This window comes from Tachypleus tridentatus, chromosome 10, assembly GCF_004210375.1.
Source record: "Tachypleus tridentatus isolate NWPU-2018 chromosome 10, ASM421037v1, whole genome shotgun sequence".
Classification (NCBI taxonomy): Eukaryota; Metazoa; Arthropoda; class Merostomata; order Xiphosura; family Limulidae; genus Tachypleus; species Tachypleus tridentatus.
This window is the reverse complement of record NC_134834.1, coordinates 107,658,098-107,678,152: the sequence shown is the minus strand read 5'-3', so window position 1 is coordinate 107,678,152 and position 20,055 is coordinate 107,658,098. Positions and strand designations below refer to the sequence as shown.

Here is a 20,055-nt window from a genome sequence, read left to right as displayed (position 1 = left end):
CTGAGACACATCTTATTTCAGAAAATAATCGGTAAATGAGCGAGCGTCTCCTGTGACTCTCACTATATCATTGGGCTGTAATTAAGTTAATCAACAATTATAGTACAAGAAATACAACATCTTGTTGTCATTACGTTGACTGAAATTTACATTTTACTGAATAATCAAAACCACTTCGTCCAAAAACAAAAAAAACATAAAAACACTGATCTAAGAATGGGATTATTTGGATCAAATTACAATGGAATCCAGAATAGATTCCAAAATGACGATAGATATTCCAAGCGAGGTTTGAAATTTGCTGAAAGTGATGAAGTATAGAAAACAACAATCAAAACTTTTTTAAAATATTATAAGACAGATGAAATAAATTAAGGAAGAAAAGAACAGAAGAGTAAAAACAGATTGTTAAACACGAAGCTACACAATGGGCTAGCTGTGCTCTGCCCATCATAGGTATCGAAACTCGATTTATAGCGTTTGTAAGTATGCAGACATGTGTCTGTTCCACTGGGAGCCTTGTAAATAGATCACAATGAGATAAAGAAGAGTCAGTACATTAATAGAAAAAAAACTATAACAATAAATGTAATATTTACTAAGAATTACAGTGAATTTTTTTTTTTTTGAATTTTGCACAAAGCTACTCGAGGGCTATCTGTGCTAGCCGTCCCTAATTTAGCAGTGTAAGACTAGAGGGAAGGCAGCTAGTCATCACCACCTACCGCCAACTCTTGGGCTACTCTTTTACCAACGAATAGTGGGATTGACCGTCACATTATAACGCCCCCACGGCTGAGAGGGCGAGCATGTTTGGCGCGACGGGGATGCGAACCCGCGACCCTCAGATTACGAGTCGCACGCCTTAACACGCTTGGCCATGCCGGGCCTTACAGTAAAATAAATTGATGAAGACAAAATGAAAATAAATGATTTATAGAAAGAAATGTTTAACATCAAGGTTAACGAAGTAAAAAAGAATTATGTCGTCAGGATATCTGGAAACGGAATTGGAAAATGAAAGGATAAAACTGACTCTCTTCATATGCTCATGAATTAGAACCACAAATGTTCTTAACTATGACATTTAAAATATGGGAGCCCACCTATACTAGACCTGATAATACATTTTTGTACCACATAAAACGTCAGGATTTTCTTGAGTTATTCTAAATAAATCACTACTACATCAAGGTAAGGAATTTAGAAGACTAGATCAACCAATTCATACAATTGATAAAATAAAAAACTATTATGGAATAGTACTATTGGAGACATATTATGAAACACAAGTTGAAATAATTTCTAAAGTAAATGGATGGAGTGTTAAAGGAGTTATCCATCTTGTTGCTAACTTAGAAAAAGACCATCTAAGAGCATTTAGGAGCTTTGCTGCCTATATCATTCAGCCAGCCAACTTATCAAACGTATTTGGAAAGTCACATGGGATGGATGTTTTCTAAACAATGTTTATAAACACCATATGGAACAAGGATGTAAGCTTAGGCGAAATTGCTAAAGATGAGGGAAAACTGTCCACTTATCAAACCCGAAGGCTCCAAAAAAGAATTGTAAATTCGTTGGCATACGATCAATTCATGGCTGCTATAATGGATAAGAATGTATGACTCAGGTGAAATCAAAGGTGTTGTGCATTTTTAAAATGGCTCTCCAGTCGGAATGGTAGTTGTGTTAGTTAAGATGCAGATTAATATCGAAAAGCATAACCAAAGAATCATTAGCTCTCTCTAGCGGAGGTTAGGAGCAACTCATATGACTATTTACAGTTGTTTACTTAGAATAGGAGATGTTAACTACAACATGGAAGGTTTTTTTTCAACTATAATTTATAAAGGCATATTACCAGGAACTACAGGAAAAAGCCTTCAGGAAATAGTAAAAGGATGACAGTCATATGAAACAGTTAGAAGTGCAGAAAACATGGAGAATACGTCAGAAACTGATAAATTAACTGTTCATAGTGAATCAACCGACAATATCCTGAGAATGGAATACTCCATCTTCCCTAGTTGAAGAAAAACTCCTAAGAATAGAAGCCTCTATCTTTCCCACCTGGAAACGGTATCGTCAGAATGGAAATATTCTGTTTTTCTCAACTAAAATAAGGATTGAGTCAGTTTAAAACAGCAGTCTACATGTCGAGACGGCAAAACTCATTAAATTAATTTTACATTTCTCAGTAAACGAAATATAAACACACTAATGTAACACTTTACAACATATTATATTAAAATCAAGTATTGTAGATTTCCAATTCATTGGCAAGAATAACGTATTGATAAACACTAGCTGAACAGTCATGATTATTGGATAATAGATGATGCAAGAGGATGCAGTGATGCTAAAAATAAGCCGTAATAGACTCTCATGAAGTAAAACGTTAGGCTTCACTACACCGAATGGACAAATTTGAGCTGACCACACGTCGAAACTTGCGCCATTGAGTTTCACCGCCTATTGAAAGAAGATATTTCTGCACTGCTGGGCAATTACACTGCCAGAAGTTGAGAGTCCAGAACTAAAAAAAGTGCAATAGGCGAAACTCCAGGAAGAAAGATAGTCGAAATTAAAAGTCATATATTTTTAAAGTTTTAAAAACGAGCATGGTTGACCTGAAGATGACCTAGGAAGGACGAAACGTTGTTCTCTGCTTATTAATTAAAGTGTTAATACCTATACCAGTCGTTCTGGAATACATTTTTGTTCCAAGTGGGTTTCTCGTCATCAAGTATGTGAGAGAACTGTCAAACATCACAGTCAACAATGTAAATAGATATAAATACTAATATATATATATATGTATGTATATATAAACAGATAATAATGAACAGCACGGCTAACAATGTAGACAGATGGAGTCACTAATGTATAAAAAATAAAACACTTAACAGTAAATTCAATGGTCTAAACAGCTGAAGCAACCAATGTGTAAGTAAAGAATACTTAACAGTACACTAATTAATATCAACAGATGGCGCCACTAACATAAACTGGAAAACAGCAGTGCAGCCATGAATCTCGACAGCCAAACGTTATTAATATATATGTATATATAGATAGATAAATAACAGTTAAAAGTACTGATAACATTCTAGATATACGGTGTTAATAATACATAAACATCGAATAATTAACAACAGATGGCGCTGCTATCAATAAATGGACAAGGAATACAATGAACCCAGCAAAAGAAATAACACACACACACGTTGATCAGTTAACGTTTTAAATTTATATTCCAATTTCACCAGAAACCTATGTACACAACTCATTTAAAAGAAAACTTTAGAGCTGCCTTGACCAAAATGCTAAAATCATTAATAACAGTAGGCGTGTCTTAAATCAAATCCAATAGAAGTGACTGACCAGGACAATTGGTTTTTTAATCAACGTTTAGATGTGGAGAAAGCTACTTCAGTCAGATTGTTTAACATGGTCCGTTTGTGATACGTCGAATAGCCCCATAGATTTGCGAATATAATTATACCGCAATGATATGGCTTTTTCTTTCATTTTTTCTTATAAAGCAGCCAAATTTCACACACAAAAAATAAGAATATGCAATGGTGATGTTTTTTGTTTACGTTTAGAGAAAGTTACTAAGGCGAATCTTAAGTTCAAATATGGACCACACGTGCACAGGAAATGAGGTATTACGGTGATGGTCAGTACCTACCCCAAGTGTAAATAGTTAGTGATGTAGCTTGTGACACGTTCAATAAAATAAGCTTTAGAAATAAAGGATACCTGCGTTCATTTTACCGTTCGTTTAGTGTTTAACACAAAGCTAAACAATGGGTTAAATGTGTTCTACCCATCACGGGTTTCGAAACCCGATTTTGAGTGGCGTAATCCATAAGACCTACAACTGACTCACCGAGAGGCAGCACAACTAACGCAGTATTATTTTATTTTAAACGAAGAAAACCATTAGGAGATTTCAAGTTAATTAGAAATGTTTATATATATCTAATAAGCGTTACATACACCAGCGTTCTGAAAGTTCTGATTCACTAAGAATAATAGTCATGACAGTTATAAAGAAAAGGCAAAACTCGAAAACATTTTCGGGTATGATAATAAAACCCGCCTATATATTTTATTCATTATGTTTATTTGACGTATTATGTTAGTCAGAAAGACAAATCAATATATTTGTTAGGTTTAACTATTGAACTTCATTTTAAACGAAATCTATTTACAATTATTTGTTGAATATGTACCCTATGCTATGACCTTACTTAAGAAAATACACTGGTTTCTCTTTATATATAATTACTGGCGTTATTCTAATGAGAATCCACCACCCTACCCCCACTCTAAATCTGTTAACTATATTTACCGAATGAATTATTTTACTCAGATAAGCTCAAACATATCAGTTGAATATATCAGTCGGAAATTATTTTAGTTGGAAAAGTTGTTTTTTAATTAACAGAAGAAATTCAACTATTGTTCTGTTAGTTACTATTCAATGCTAAAATTATATTAGCAACGCTGATAGGTTGTTTAAGTGTAGAACTACGCTATACTCTTGGTTAATCAAATAGGACATTTGTCATGTAAGACTGACTTCGTGATCCTAAGAAACCGACGGTACGAAACTTACCGATAATAATAAGAAACAACTTCGTGTATCGTTCCCGTTCTTGTTTATGACTCGCCTCACAGGGTGGTATGGTCGCTAAAGTATTTACGGAAATGTAACTGCAGGGGGCCACCACGCCTTATTGTCTTCAAGATAGCTGAGAACAAGGCAAGACTCTCGGCTAACTAGGCACTCAACACCGGATAGATACAATAAGCGTGATGGCGGTGCTTGAAGTTCACCGTTTGCCAGACAAGGAATGAAGACGTGTCTGCCTTGGCCAGCGGCCAGACTAGGTTCGCATGCTTGCTTGCTCGCTCAGTCGTAGACGAACATTGTTTGGCGGTAAGGACTGTGCTTGTTTTGGTAGAGGATTTAGTGCCAACTTGGGCCACAACTTACTTGCTGTGAATATCACGTGTCGTAATCGTAGTACACATCTGTGTGGTTTAATTGCGTCCTTTTCAGCCTTAAGAAACGTCTTAATGCGTTTGTTTCATGTGATAAGGACGGAAAAGTAGAATACTCTTGCCGTCTTTACCGCTGCACAGAAGACTGAGTGACAAGTCCGAAAAGAGTAGGCTTAGAATAGAATGTAAGTTAATAGCGATACATCAAAAGAGATTTTTACTTAATGTGTACTTAACGTGTTAATGAATTGTTATATCATACAGATACATTAAAACCGGGATTTTACCACCTTTTTATACTTTCAATCTCTCATCTATAAATCTCCATTTACTGCTAATCACTCCCACTTTACAAGTCCACATATATACCACAGAACTTACGTTCAATTTCAGATGTGAAACTGTCAAAAATAAAAACTATGTTACATAAACGTTACAAATGAGCTTTTATTTGAAACTTAAGGTTCCAGGGAATCCAATACAAACCAGTTACTCTAGTCCATCATTCAAAAAAAACCTGTAAGCATATTCATGTAAGATACAACCATATGAAAAACGTAACTCATCAGTCGACAATATCAGACCCTAAACGTTTCAACTGTGATGTCACTGTCCAAGAGAAGTCTGAGGGCTTATAACGCTTGAATTGGAGCTTCGATACTGGAAGTAATATATAAACGGAAATGTGTTCGAAAGAAACAAGAAAAATACAAACAGGAGCAGAGTTATAAACACAGCTGATGTTTACGTAAAAACACGAATATTAATCATGTTTATAATAAGGTAGGAAAAACAAACAATAAAAGTTTACCGTTAAATGAAAACAAAATCAGAATTATAGCTAGGTGCAACATCTGATATAAAGTAAAAGTATAAACAGTTAGAAATAACACGCCATGATAAGCTAAATACACAAAAATAATTAGAAGTTAAAACAACAGCTACCATTAGGTTAAAAACACAATCAGAAAAAAAGCTGGAACATCACCTGAAATTAATTAAAAATGTAAAAGGAAATATAGTAAGAAAGAAAAGTTACCATTAGGTAAAAATACAAAAATCAATAGATTTAGAATCAATAGTTAATAGTAATCAAAAATACAAAATAAATATACCTAAAAACAACAATTACCGTTAGATAAAAATATAGAAAGAAATAGTGACAAAATATAACTAAATTTAGGTAAAAACAGAATCACAAATAGAGTTAGAAATACCGCCTACCATTAGGTAAAAATGAAGATAGAAAATACAGCTACGATCAAGTAAAACTTTTAATAAAACTATTGGCTATTATTCTTTAAATTTATAAAGAGAAATAAAGTAAAAAGTAAAAGCTAACTTTATAGAAAAATGTAGTTTGAAACTATATTGAGTAAAAACTATAAATAGGGTTGGGGACACCGTATACCATTAAGTAAAAATACAAAGACTAAAGAATTTAAAAAAAAAAAAAAAAAACATTACCTAGAAACATAAACAAAAATACAGGCACGAACAACAGTTACCATTTCGTAAAAAAAAAAAGAAAACAAAACAGAAATAGAGCTGGAAATATCTACTACACTTCTATAAAAATAACAAGAATAATTGAGGTACAAACAAAAGCTACCACTCGGTTAAAATATAAAAAGAAATAAAACTCGGAAGTAACAGCCACCATTGGTTAAAAATATAAACTAATATAAGGAAGAAAACAGCTATCTCTAGCAGGGTTAGAAACAACTGCTCCCATTAGGTAAAAACACAAGAAAAGAGAACTTAAAACAACTATTAAGTAAGAACACACATAGAAATGAAGTTAGAAACAACAACAAATATAATATAAAATTAGAAAAAAATAGATTTGCGATAAAAACTACCAATACGTAGAAAAAATAAAGATACAGAGTTAGAAACAACAGCTCCCTTTACATAAAATTACAAACAGAAACAGAGCTAGAAACAACAGCCGCTGCTAGATTAAGACAAAAGTATTGTTTGTTTGTTTGGAATTTCGCCCAAAGCTACTCGAGGGCTATCTGTGCTAGCCGTCCCTAATTTTGCAGTGTAAGACTAGAGGGAAGGCAGCTAGTCATCACCACCCACCGCCAACTCTTGGTCTACTCTTTTACCAACGAATAGTAGGATTGACCGTCACATTATAACGCCCCCACGGCTGAAAAGGCAGAGCATGTTTGGCGCGACGGGGATGCGAACCCGCGACCCTCGGATTACGAGTCGCACGCCTTAACGCGCTTGGCCATGCCGGGCCTAAAACAAAAGTAAAATTGTTGTTTGTTTTTAAATTAAGCACGAAGCTACTCAATGGACACTCGGTGCTCTGCCCACCACGGGTATCGAAAGCCGGTTTTTTAGCGTTGTAAGTCCGCAGACATACCGCTGAGCTACTGACAAAAGTAGAACTAGACACAACAGTTATCGCTTTATAGAGACACAGAGAGGAACAGAAAACAACAGTTACCATTAGATAAATATACAATCAGAAATAACAACTACTATTAATTTAAAACACAAAGAGAAATAGAAATAGCAGCTAACCTTAAACAAACAGAAAATGAGTTGGGAAAATCTTTTCTCCATTAGTTAGAAACAACAGCTAACGTTATATAAAAACACAAACAGACACAAAATTAGAAATAATATCTAGCATTGGATAAAAATATAAACAAAGGTAAAGCTCGGTAAACTGATGTTTTTGGAAAGCACCTTAAGAAATAAAGTCAGGAAAAAAGCTATCATAAGGTAAAAATTCTATCAGAAGTAAAGCTGGAAACAATAGCTATCAAGAGGTTAGAAACAGAAACAGAAATCGAGCTAGAAACAACAACTGCCATTATTCAAATACAAAATGATATAGATACTAAAAATATAAGTTACTTTTAAGTAGTATTCAACAGAGAAATCGACTGGAAACGACACCTAATATTAGATCAAAATACAGAGAGAAACATAGCTAGAAACAACACCTAGTATTACGTTAAAATACAGACAGAAACATAGCTAGAAATAACACCTAGTATCAGGTCAAAATACAGAGAGAAACATAGCTAGAAACGACACCTAGTATTAGGTCAAAATACAGAGAGAAACATAGCTAGAAACGACACCTAGTATTAGGTCAAAATACAAACAGAAACATAGCTAGAAACGACACCTAGTATTAGATCAAAATACAAACAGAAACATAGCTAGAAATGACACCTAGTATTAGGTCAAAATACAAACAGAAATATAACTAGAACTGACACCTAGTATTAGGTCAAAATACAAACAGAAACATAGCTAGAAACGACACCTAGTATTAGGTCAAAATACAAACAGAAACATAGCTAGAAATGACACCTAGTATTACGTCAAAATACAAACAGAAACATAGCTAGAAACAACACCTAGTATTACGTCAAAATACAAACAGAAGCATAACTAGAAACGACACCTAGTATTAGATCAAAATACAGAGAGAAACATAGCTAGAAACAACACATAACATTAGGTCAAAATACAAACAGAAACCTAGCTAGAAACAACACCTGGTATTAGGTCAAAATACAAACAGAAATATAACTAGAAATGACACCTAGTATTAGATCAAAATACAGAGAGAAACAGCTAGAAACGACACCTAGTATTAGATCAAAATACAGAGAGAAACATAGCTAGAAACGACACCTAGTATTAGGTCAAAATACAAACAGAAATATAACTAGAAACGACACCTAGTATTAGGCCAAAATACAAACAGAAACATAGCTAGAAACGACACCTAGTATTAGGTCAAAATACAAACAGAAACATAACTAGAAACGACACCTAGTATTAGGTCAAAATACAGAGAGAAACATAGCTAGAAACGACACCTAGTATTAGGTCAAAATACAAACAGAAACATAGCTAGAAACGACACCTAGTATTAGATCAAAATACAAACAGAAACATAGCTAGAAATGACACCTAGTATTAGGTCAAAATACAAACAGAAATATAACTAGAAATGACACCTAGTATTAGGTCAAAATACAAACAGAAATATAACTAGAACTGACACCTAGTATTAGGTCAAAATACAAACAGAAACATAGCTAGAAACGACACCTAGTATTAGGTCAAAATACAAACAGAAACATAGCTAGAAATGACACCTAGTATTACGTCAAAATACAAACAGAAACATAGCTAGAAACAACACCTAGTATTACGTCAAAATACAAACAGAAGCATAACTAGAAACGACACCTAGTATTAGATCAAAATACAGAGAGAAACATAGCTAGAAACAACATATAACATTAGGTCAAAATACAAACAGAAACCTAGCTAGAAACAACACCTGGTATTAGGTCAAAATACAAACAGAAATATAACTAGAAATGACACCTAGTATTAGATCAAAATACAGAGAGAAACAGCTAGAAACGACACCTAGTATTAGATCAAAATACAAACAGAAACCTAGCTGGAAACAACACCTAGTATTAGGTCAAAATACAAACAGAAATATAACTAGAAATGACACCTAGTATTAGGTCAAAATACAAACAGAAACATAGCTAGAAACGACACCTAGTATTGGGTCAAAATACAAACAGAAACATAGCTAGAAACGACACCTAGTATTAGGTCAAAATACAAACAGAAACATAGCTAGAAATGACACCTAGTATTACGTCAAAATACAAACAGAAATATAACTAGAAATGACACCTAGTATTAGGCCAAAATACAAACAGAAACATAGCTAGAAACGACACCTAGTATTAGGTCAAAATACAAACAGAAACATAGCTAGAAATGACACCTAGTATTAGGTCAAAATACAAACAGAAATATAACTAGAAATGACACCTAGTATTAGGCCAAAATACAAACAGAAACATAGCTAGAAACGACACCTAGTATTAGGTCAAAATACAAACAGAAACATAGCTAGAAATGACACCTAGTATTAGGTCAAAATACAAACAGAAATATAACTAGAAATGACACCTAGTATTAAGTCAAAATACAAACAGAAATATAACTAGAAATGACACCTAGTATTAGGTCAAAATACAAACAGAAACATAGCTAGAAACAACACCTAGTATTAGATCAAAATACAAACAGAAACATAGCTAGAAATGACACCTAGTATTAGGTCAAAATACAAACAGAAATATAACTAGAACTGACACCTAGTATTAGGTCAAAATACAAACAGAAACATAGCTAGAAACGACACCTAGTATTAGGTCAAAATACAAACAGAAACATAGCTAGAAACGACACCTAGTATTAGATCAAAATACAAACAGAAACATAGCTAGAAATGACACCTAATATTAGGTCAAAATACAGACAGAAACATAGCTAGAAATAACACCTAGTATTAGGTCAAAATACAGAGAGAAACATAGCTAGAAACGACACCTAGTATTAGGTCAAAATACAAACAGAAACATAGCTAGAAATGACACCTAGTATTAGGTCAAAATACAAACAGAAATATAACTAGAACTGACACCTAGTATTAGGTCAAAATACAAACAGAAACATAGCTAGAAACGACACCTAGTATTAGGTCAAAATACAAACAGAAACATAGCTAGAAATGACACCTAGTATTACGTCAAAATACAAACAGAAACATAGCTAGAAACAACACCTAGTATTACGTCAAAATACAAACAGAAGCATAACTAGAAACGAAACCTAGTATTAGATCAAAATACAGAGAGAAACATAGCTAGAAACAACACCTAGTATTACGTCAAAATACAAACAGAAGCATAACTAGAAACGACACCTAGTATTAGATCAAAATACAGAGAGAAACATAGCTAGAAACAACACATAACATTAGGTCAAAGTACAAACAGAAACCTAGCTAGAAACAACACCTGGTATTAGGTCAAAATACAAACAGAAATATAACTAGAAATGACACCTAGTATTAGATCAAAATACAGAGAGAAACAGCTAGAAACGACACCTAGTATTAGATCAAAATACAGAGAGAAACATAGCTAGAAACGACACCTAGTATTAGGTCAAAATACAAACAGAAATATAACTAGAAACGACACCTAGTATTAGGTCTAAATATAAACAGAAACATAGCTAGAAACAACACCTAGTATTAGGTCAAAATACAAACAGAAACCTAGCTAGAAACAACACCTAGTATTAGGTCAAAATACAAACAGAAACATAACTAGAAACGACACCTAGTATTAGATCAAAATACAGAGAGAAACATAGCTAGAAACGACACCTAGTATTAGATCAAAATACAGAGAGAAACATAGCTAGAAACGACACCTAGTATTAGGTCAAAATACAAACAGAAATATAACTAGAAACGACACCTAGTATTAGGTCAAAATACAAACAGAAACATAGCTAGAAACAACACCTAGTATTAGGTCAAAATACAAACAGAAACATAGCTAGAAACAACACCTAGTATTAGGTCAAAATACAAACAGAAACATAGCTAGAAACAACACCTAGTATTAGATCAAAATACAGAGAGAAACATAGCTAGAAACGACACCTAGTATTAGGTCAAAATACAAACAGAAATATAACTAGAAACAACACCTAGTATTAGGTCAAAATACAAACAGAAACATAGCTAGAAACAACACCTAGTATTAGGTCAAAATACAAACAGAAACATAACTAGAAACGACACCTAGTATTAGGTCAAAATACAAACAGAAACATAGCTAGAAACGACACCTAGTATTAGGTCAAAATACAAACAGAAACATAGCTAGAAACAACACCTAGTATTAGGTCAAAATACAAACAGAAATATAACTAGAAATGACACCTAGTATTAGGCCAAAATACAAACAGAAACATAGCTAAAAACGACACCTAGTATTAGGTCAAAATACAAACAGAAACATAACTAGAAACAACACCTAGTATTAGGTCAAAATACAAACAGAAACATAACTAGAAACGACACCTAGTATTAGGTCAAAATACAAACAGAAACATAGCTAGAAACAACACCTAGTATTAGATCAAAATACAGAGAGAAACATAACTAGAAACGACACCTAGTATTAGGTCAAAATACAAACAGAAACATAGCTAGAAACAACACCTAGTGTTAGATCAAAATACAGAGAGAAACATAGCTAGAAACGACACCTAGTATTAGGTCAAAATACAAACAGAAATATAACTAGAAACGACACCTAGTATTAGGCCAAAATACAAACAGAAACATAGCTAGAAACGACACCTAGTATTAGGTCAAAATACAAACAGAAACATAACTAGAAACAACACCTAGTATTAGGTCAAAATACAAACAGAAACATAGCTAGAAACGACACCTAGTATTAGGTCAAAATACAAACAGAAACATAACTAGAAACGACACCTAGTATTAGATCAAAATACAGAGAGAAACATAGCTAGAAACAACACCTAGTATTAGGTCAAAATACAAACAGAAACATAACTAGAAACAACACCTAGTATTAGGTCAAAATACAAACAGAAACATAACTAGAAACGACACCTAGTATTAGGTCAAAATACAAACAGAAACATAGCTAGAAACAACACCTAGTATTAGGTCAAAATACAAAAAACATACAGAGAGAAACATACCTAGAAAACGACACCTAGTATTAGGTCGACAGAAACAACACCTAGTATTAGGTCAAAATACAAACAGAAACATAACCTAGTATTAGGTCAAAATACAAACAGAAATATAACTAGAAACAACACCTAGTATTAGGTCAAAATACAAACAGAAACATAGCTAGAAACAACACCTAGTATTAGGTCAAAATACAAACAGAAACATAGCTAGAAACAACACCTAGTATTAGATCAAAATACAGAGAGAAACATAGCTAGAAACGACACCTAGTATTAGATCAAAATACAGAGAGAAACATAGCTAGAAACGACACCTAGTATTAGGTCAAAATACAAACAGAAACATAGCTAGAAACAACACCTAGTATTAGGTCAAAATACAAACAGAAATATAACTAGAAACAACACCTAGTATTAGATCAAAATACAAACAGAAACATAGCTAGAAACGACACCTAGTATTAGGTCAAAATACAAACAGAAACATGACTAGAAACGACACCTAGTATTAGGTCAAAATACAAACAGAAACATAGCTAGAAACAACACCTAGTATTAGGTCAAAATACAAACAGAAATATAACTAGAAATGACACCTAGTATTAGGCCAAAATACAAACAGAAACATAGCTAGAAACGACACCTAGTATTAGGTCAAAATACAAACAGAAACATGACTAGAAACGACACCTAGTATTAGATCAAAATACAGAGAGAAACCTAGCTAGAAACAACACCTAGTATTAGGTCAAAATACAAACAGAAACACAACTAGAAACGACACCTAGTATTAAGTCAAAATACAAACAGAAACATAGCTAGAAACAACACCTAGTGTTAGATCAAAATACAGAGAGAAACATAGCTAGAAACGACACCTAGTATTAGGTCAAAATACAAACAGAAATATAATTAGAAACAACCTCTAGTATTAGGTCAAAATACAAACAGAAACTTAACTAGAAACGACACCTAGTATTAGGTCAAAATACAAACAGAAACATAGCTAGAAACAACACCTAGTATTAGATCAAAATACAGAGAGAAATATAACTAGAAACAACACCTAGTATTAGGTCAAAATACAAACAGAAACATAACTAGGAACAACACCAAGAATTAAGTACACAAACAGAAACACAGGTGTAAAGAATACGCACCATGACATAGAATCAGAGATAGAAACCACAGGTACCATTTGATTAAAATTTAAAGATAAAAAAGCAACAAGCGAGATAAAAACACAAACAAAACCAGAATTAGAAACAACATAAAATAAAATAAAGCCACAAACAGCGGGTACCATAAGGTAAAAATACTAAAAGAGATAATTAAATAGAACAACTACCATTTTGTAAAAACACAAAGATATATACAGTTAGAAACTACAGTTACTATTAGTATAAATAGTAAAAGGGAGAAATAGAGATATAAAGAACAACTGCTATTACGAAAAATAGAAACATGAACAGGTATAGAACCAATAACTACTACTAAGTAAAAAATAATAATAGAATTAAAGCTAGAAACAACAAATACATTTAGGTGAAAATATCAACAAAAGTGATAACAACTACCATTAAATAACAACATGAAAAAATAGGGCTAGAAACAACAAATACATTTAGGTGAAAATATCAACAAAAGTGATAACAACTACCATTAAATAACAACATGAAAAAATAGGGCTAGAAACAACAAATACATTTAGGTGAAAATATCAACAAAAGTGATAACAACTACCATTAAATAACAACATGAAAAATAGGGCTAGAAACAACAAATACATTTAGGTGAAAATATCAACAAAAGTGATAACAACTACCATTAAATAACAACATGAAAAAATAGGGCTAGAAACAACAAATACAATTAGGTGAAAATATCAACAAAAGTGATAACAACTACCATTAAATAACAACACAAACAAAAATGGAGCTGGAAACAACAAATACCTTAAGGTATAAATATGAACAAAAGTATACGTAAAACAACATTTACCATTAAAAACAAACATGAGTAGAGCTACAAACAACAAATTACATTAAATAAAAGCACAACAAAATAGAGCTAGAAACTAAAGCTACTATAAGGTAAAATCATCGGCAGAAATAGAGCAAAGAAACAGGTACCATTAGAAAACACGTACATAAATATAGTTAGAAATAAAAACTACTATTACGCTATTAAAGCAAAATTAGAAACAATAGCTAACATTAGTTAAAAATACAAATAGAAATACAGTTTCAATATTACTTACCAAAAGGTGAAAGAGGGTGAAAACAAAAAGAGAAATTGAGCTAGACACAAAAGTTAACATTAGGTGTGTGTATTTTCTTATAGCAAAACCACATCGGGCTATCTACTGAGCCCACCGAGGGGAATCGAAACCCTGATGGTACTGTTGTAAATCCTTAGACATACCGCTGTATTAGCGGGAGGCTTTAATATTACGTAAAAATACGAACAGTTGGTTTGGTTATGTGCTTGGCTTTCATTGGCACAAAGCAACTTCACTATCTGCGCCTAGCATCCGGCTAAAGACGTAAAGTAAAATCGTTATAAAATGTAAAAATGAAGGAAGGTAAAAACTAAAGAAAATTCAAAAAGCAGGTAAAAAAATTAAATAGCATTAAAACAGCCAATGGCCCATGAAAAGTTAAAAAGAACAGTAAAGTGAACACTGTCACCATCGTCAATGACGTTGTCCAGCGTCAGGGGTAAGCTCGTGGAAAAAACATGTCTAAAATAGTGCTGTTGTTCAGAGTCGTAACGAAGGCACGACAATAAAACGCGGGATATTGTGACTTGCGTACCAAACAGGCCACACATTGGTACATCTGTCCCAGATGAAACAAAACGATGAGTTGAAAACTTTGACCAATGCATATTTTAGCCAGGACAACTTCCTTCTTCCGCTCCTTACGGAAGCAAGATTACCAAAGTGCAATAGAAGGTTTGATCTGGAAAACTTGTTACTACGTTGCTCACTCCAGGTTGACTGCCAACTGGCGCGGAGCCGAGCCTTAAATGCAGGATAGTGGTCCATATATGTAACAGGCATGACAGTGACAGCTCCAGAGCAAACGGACTTAGCTGCGGTGTCAGCAAGCTTGTTCCCGCGAATACGAAGTTGGCCTGGTATCCAAAAAACTGGACAAAAACTGAAGATAAAGAGAAATCAGTTTTGAATATCGACAAGAGGGTGAGAATTGATTCCAGGGCCAGTAGAGAATCGGTTTATATCAAGTCATCCCTTAAGTAATGTTGTGTATGATTTTAGTTCAGGAAAAGAGCAAGAATTTCAAATGTTTTTAATGTTATTCAATCAACAATGTATGTTCCATTATTATGAATTACTTCCTGTCAACGATCCACAAGCTTCTGAATGTCACTTCTATAAAATTGTTGGGGTTTAGACAAAAAGAAAGTAGACAGGCTAGTTTTGACATCTTCGTGTGTTCTAAGCTCTTTTCTACCAAAATAGTTCTACAAACATCTGAACAGATGATAATCAGATGGGGCAAGGTCTGTAGAATACAGAGGATGTGGAAGTTTTTCCCAGTCTAGCTTCTCAGTCTTTACAGATGTGATCCTTGCTGTATGGGGTCGTGCATTATCCTGGTGTAACGTAACACCTTTACGAATGACCAAAGTAGGCCTCTTTTCTTTCAGCGTATCATTCAAGCACTCTGATTTAATTGTTACATTGAGCGGTAGCAACTTAAAGTTGATGACACCAACAATATCCCACCAAACGCTTAACAAGACTTTCCTAAAGGGGATTTCCATTTCGGGCTGTGATTTAGCCAGTTTACCTGCACTGAGCCGTTGTCTGTAGTGCTTCACATTTTTTATAATTTTTCCATTTTTCATCTTCACTCACTAACCTGTCCAAAAAACGTGAGCCACGTTCACGAGAGTTGCTATGAGGTTGGCTTCTGTCAAATTATGATGGACCCATTTCTCAAGTTTTTACACCTTTCTAAGCTGTTGCAGATGACGGTGAACTGTTGAATGGGTTGAATTAAGCTTCTGTGTTAGTTCTTGAACTGTTGCAACACAATTTTCATCAAGTACAGCCAGCAGCAAGTCATCATTAAACTCAACAGGATGACCTGAACGTGTCACATCACTTAAGCTGTAGTCACCTGATCTGAACTTCTGAAACCACCTTTGACATTTTCTTTCATTGAGAGACTTCACACCATAAACACCTTGAATGTTTCATGTAGTTTCTGCTGCACTATTGCCTTTTTCAAACTCATAAAGCATTGTATGTCTAATGTGCTCCTCAGACACATCCATCTTCATAAAGGTTTATTTTATTAATGATCTGAAAAAGTGGAGTTGGGTTAGATTATTGTATTTGTCTGAACATTTTTATACATGTCCTACTACATATTTTAGTCAATAAAACTTTCTACAAAGACATAAATGATGATGTACTCTCTGTATTAAATTTTCGGACATTACTAATGGGACGACCTGATAGCACAATTCGTGTACTGCATAGCTTCTACGTGATCCAGGGCAAGATAAATGTCATACAACTTGGACAGAAACTGTCCAGGAATGAAACTGTGAAGAACCACCACAGTAACTAGTGCAGAGCCAACAGTCGCCTGCTTTCAAACCATCTGTATATAAACTGGAAATGGTTCGAAAGATGTTCAGCAAATAGAACATGGTACTTCCAAACGGAAGTATCCACCATCCTCAGATGACTCAAGGATATATTACAGATAAGGATGATAATAAGCCATGGTAGGATAACCTGACCAGTGGAGACAGCAATGTCATCCAAGAACAGACCCAATTCAGCTAGCTGCTCTTAGATACAATGGTCAATAGGAACAATGGCAGACCATCAATTCCGAAAAAGCATGGCCCATTGTGGAAGGAAGACACAACCTTAGGTGGGATGCTGTGGTAAGGATAGAAGTTTTGAAGAAAGTTTCAAACGGCAAAGGTGAAGAAGAGATTCATGAGACTCGACGTATAAACTCTGGACTGGAGAAGTGGAGAAAGCTCCCGTGAAAAACTGAAGCCCCGGATGATGAATTGGGTCCAACACCTTCAAGGTCGAGGTTCTGGCAAAACCATAATCCCAAGATGTGTAGTACAGTTTGAATCAAATGAGATCTCCATAGATCTTTAGCACAGAACATTGATTCACTCCTCAGAAGGTTAAAGAGAGGACACAAAAGATGTACAATGCCTTCGTACAGTTGACGTTTAGCTACGTGACGTGTAGAATGAAGGTGAGTTTATAGTAAAAGAAAAACCCCAAGAACTTTGCCTCAGTGACTACAATAAAAAATAGCATCACCAAAACAGAGCTCAGGATTGGGGTGAATGCCTCGTTGGCAGCAAAAGTGCATGCAAACGGTTTTAGAGAAAGAAAACGTAAACCACTTAGCTGTGGTACACTTTAACAAAGTATTTAGGGCAGTTTGAAATTGCTGCTCAGTTAACTTCATGCTCGACAACTGACACGAGATGTGAAAGTCGTCAATATAGAGCCAATTTGCTACAGTAGGAGACAGTTGTGCTGTGATAGCATTAATCTTCACACCAAAAAGTATGACACTGAAAATACAGCCCCGAGGGACTTCAAGTTCCTATGGAAAAGAACGGAAAAGCGTCGTGCTCAACTTGGAATCGCCAATCTATTAAAAAGTTTTGTTAAAAATGGGTTAATAGCCATGCAACCCATATGAGTGAGGGTCTTTCAAAATGCCCTACCTCTATGTAAAATCATAAGCCTTCTCAAGGCCAAATGATATAGAAACAAGATGTTACTAATTGAAAAATGTTTCTCTGATTGACATTTTAAGTTAAATCCGGTGATTTATGGTAAAGTGCTGTCGTGGGAACCCATAATGTATAGGCAAAAGGAGGTTGTTTGACTCAAGAAATCACACAATACGAGCATTAAACATCCTCTCTAAGATCTTAAAGTGGCAGCTCATCCAAGCAATTTGTTGATAGTTAGAAGGAATCTTGGGATCCTTCTCAGGCTTAGATAAAGGGAGGACAATAGCCCAGAGCCAAGCAGCAATAAACTAATTCTCGTGTCATATCTGGTTAGAAAAAACCAGAAGAATATCATAGGGCTCAACTGATGTACTCTGGGCTGATGAAGAACAAGGTTGAGTTCCGCCAGTGCCAAGGGCGATTATAGTCAGAGACACTCGGTCCAAAAGGAAAGAGGCGATCGCTCTGCTCGAGACTTGATTACTAAAAAAGTAGAGAGCAAAACAGAAGCACTAGATCAACATACATCAGGAACTCCCTAGCAGTTGGAGAGCAAAATGGAAACGAGATGGGAAGTATAGTGCCCATTGACCTTCCAAATCTTGTCCCATATGATTTTGGAACTGGTGATAGAAGAAGTACTAGCTGTGAACTTAATCCAAGATTTCTTCTGGCTTTGACATAGTATCTACCGAGCATGGGCAAGGGCCCACTTAAAAGCAACACAGTTTGAAAGTGTGGGATACCTACGAAAGTATCCCAGGCCTTTTTTTAGCCTTCTGTGCCATTTGGCAGACAGACAGACTCCACCATGGATGAAGATACCATAGAAAGTGTGTTGAGGTTTTAGGAATAGATTGAGAAGCTTCCCAGACAACATAATCAGTTACTGGTAACATGCAGTCGTCTATCGATGATATATAGATAAAAGAAAGATTATGTTTTGAGATAACAGTAAAAGAGGGCCAATTGGCCTAGTTCATCTTCCACCAAGGCACACCGGTTTGAGTGGCATGGCCATGGCCAATCTCTCTCAAAATGATAGGAAAACTATTATTAGACCATGGGTCATTGTCAATCCACCAAGAAAAGTGAGAGAAAAGTGAAAGGAAACAGACAGAGAGATCGATAGCAGTAAAAGATTGATTAGGTGCAATTAAAATAAGTATACAAAACAGTATTGAAGAGAAAAAGGTTGTGATCCGAGAGCATACGCTCTACAAAACGACCACTCAAGTCAATATTGACAACACCCCAGAGAGGATTATATCCACCGAAGTTCCCCATAATTAAAATGAGAGAAAACTTTTCAATGAGAGCATCAATATCTTATTGATCATATTCTCTCCAGGAGATAGGTGGAGAGAATACAGTGATTACACAACCCAAGGAATCACAGATAACTACAGCCCCGAAAGGTATATCGACAGGCAAAGACAGAGCAGGGATGTGATGGCCGACCAACACTGTAACCCCTCCATGCATTCGTTTATCACACAATCTGTCATTCCAGTATAAAGAAAACCGTCAAAAGCTGTTTCTTTGTTAGTTTTGAATTTTTGTGCAGAGCTGCACGAGGGCTCTCTGCGCTATCCATCCCTAATTTAGGAATGTAAGACTAGAGGGAAGGCAGCTGGTCATCACCACCCACCGCCAACTCATGGG

General features: G+C 34.7%; 1 protein-coding gene across 2 annotated transcripts in view; it reads right to left on the bottom strand.

Moving 5' to 3' along the window:
• LOC143230053 (delta-sarcoglycan-like) overlaps positions 1–20,055 on the bottom strand; it is a 121,508-nt gene that overhangs the window by 43,787 nt on the left and 57,666 nt on the right. The window contains exon 1 of one of the 2 annotated variants that reach the window (XM_076463050.1): positions 4,631–5,039. The exons of the other annotated variant lie outside the window; for it this stretch is intronic. The gene's annotated coding sequence lies outside the window, so the exon portion shown is untranslated. Of the gene's footprint in view, positions 1–4,630; positions 5,040–20,055 lie in introns of those variants that run through there. 2 annotated transcript variants of the gene reach the window in all.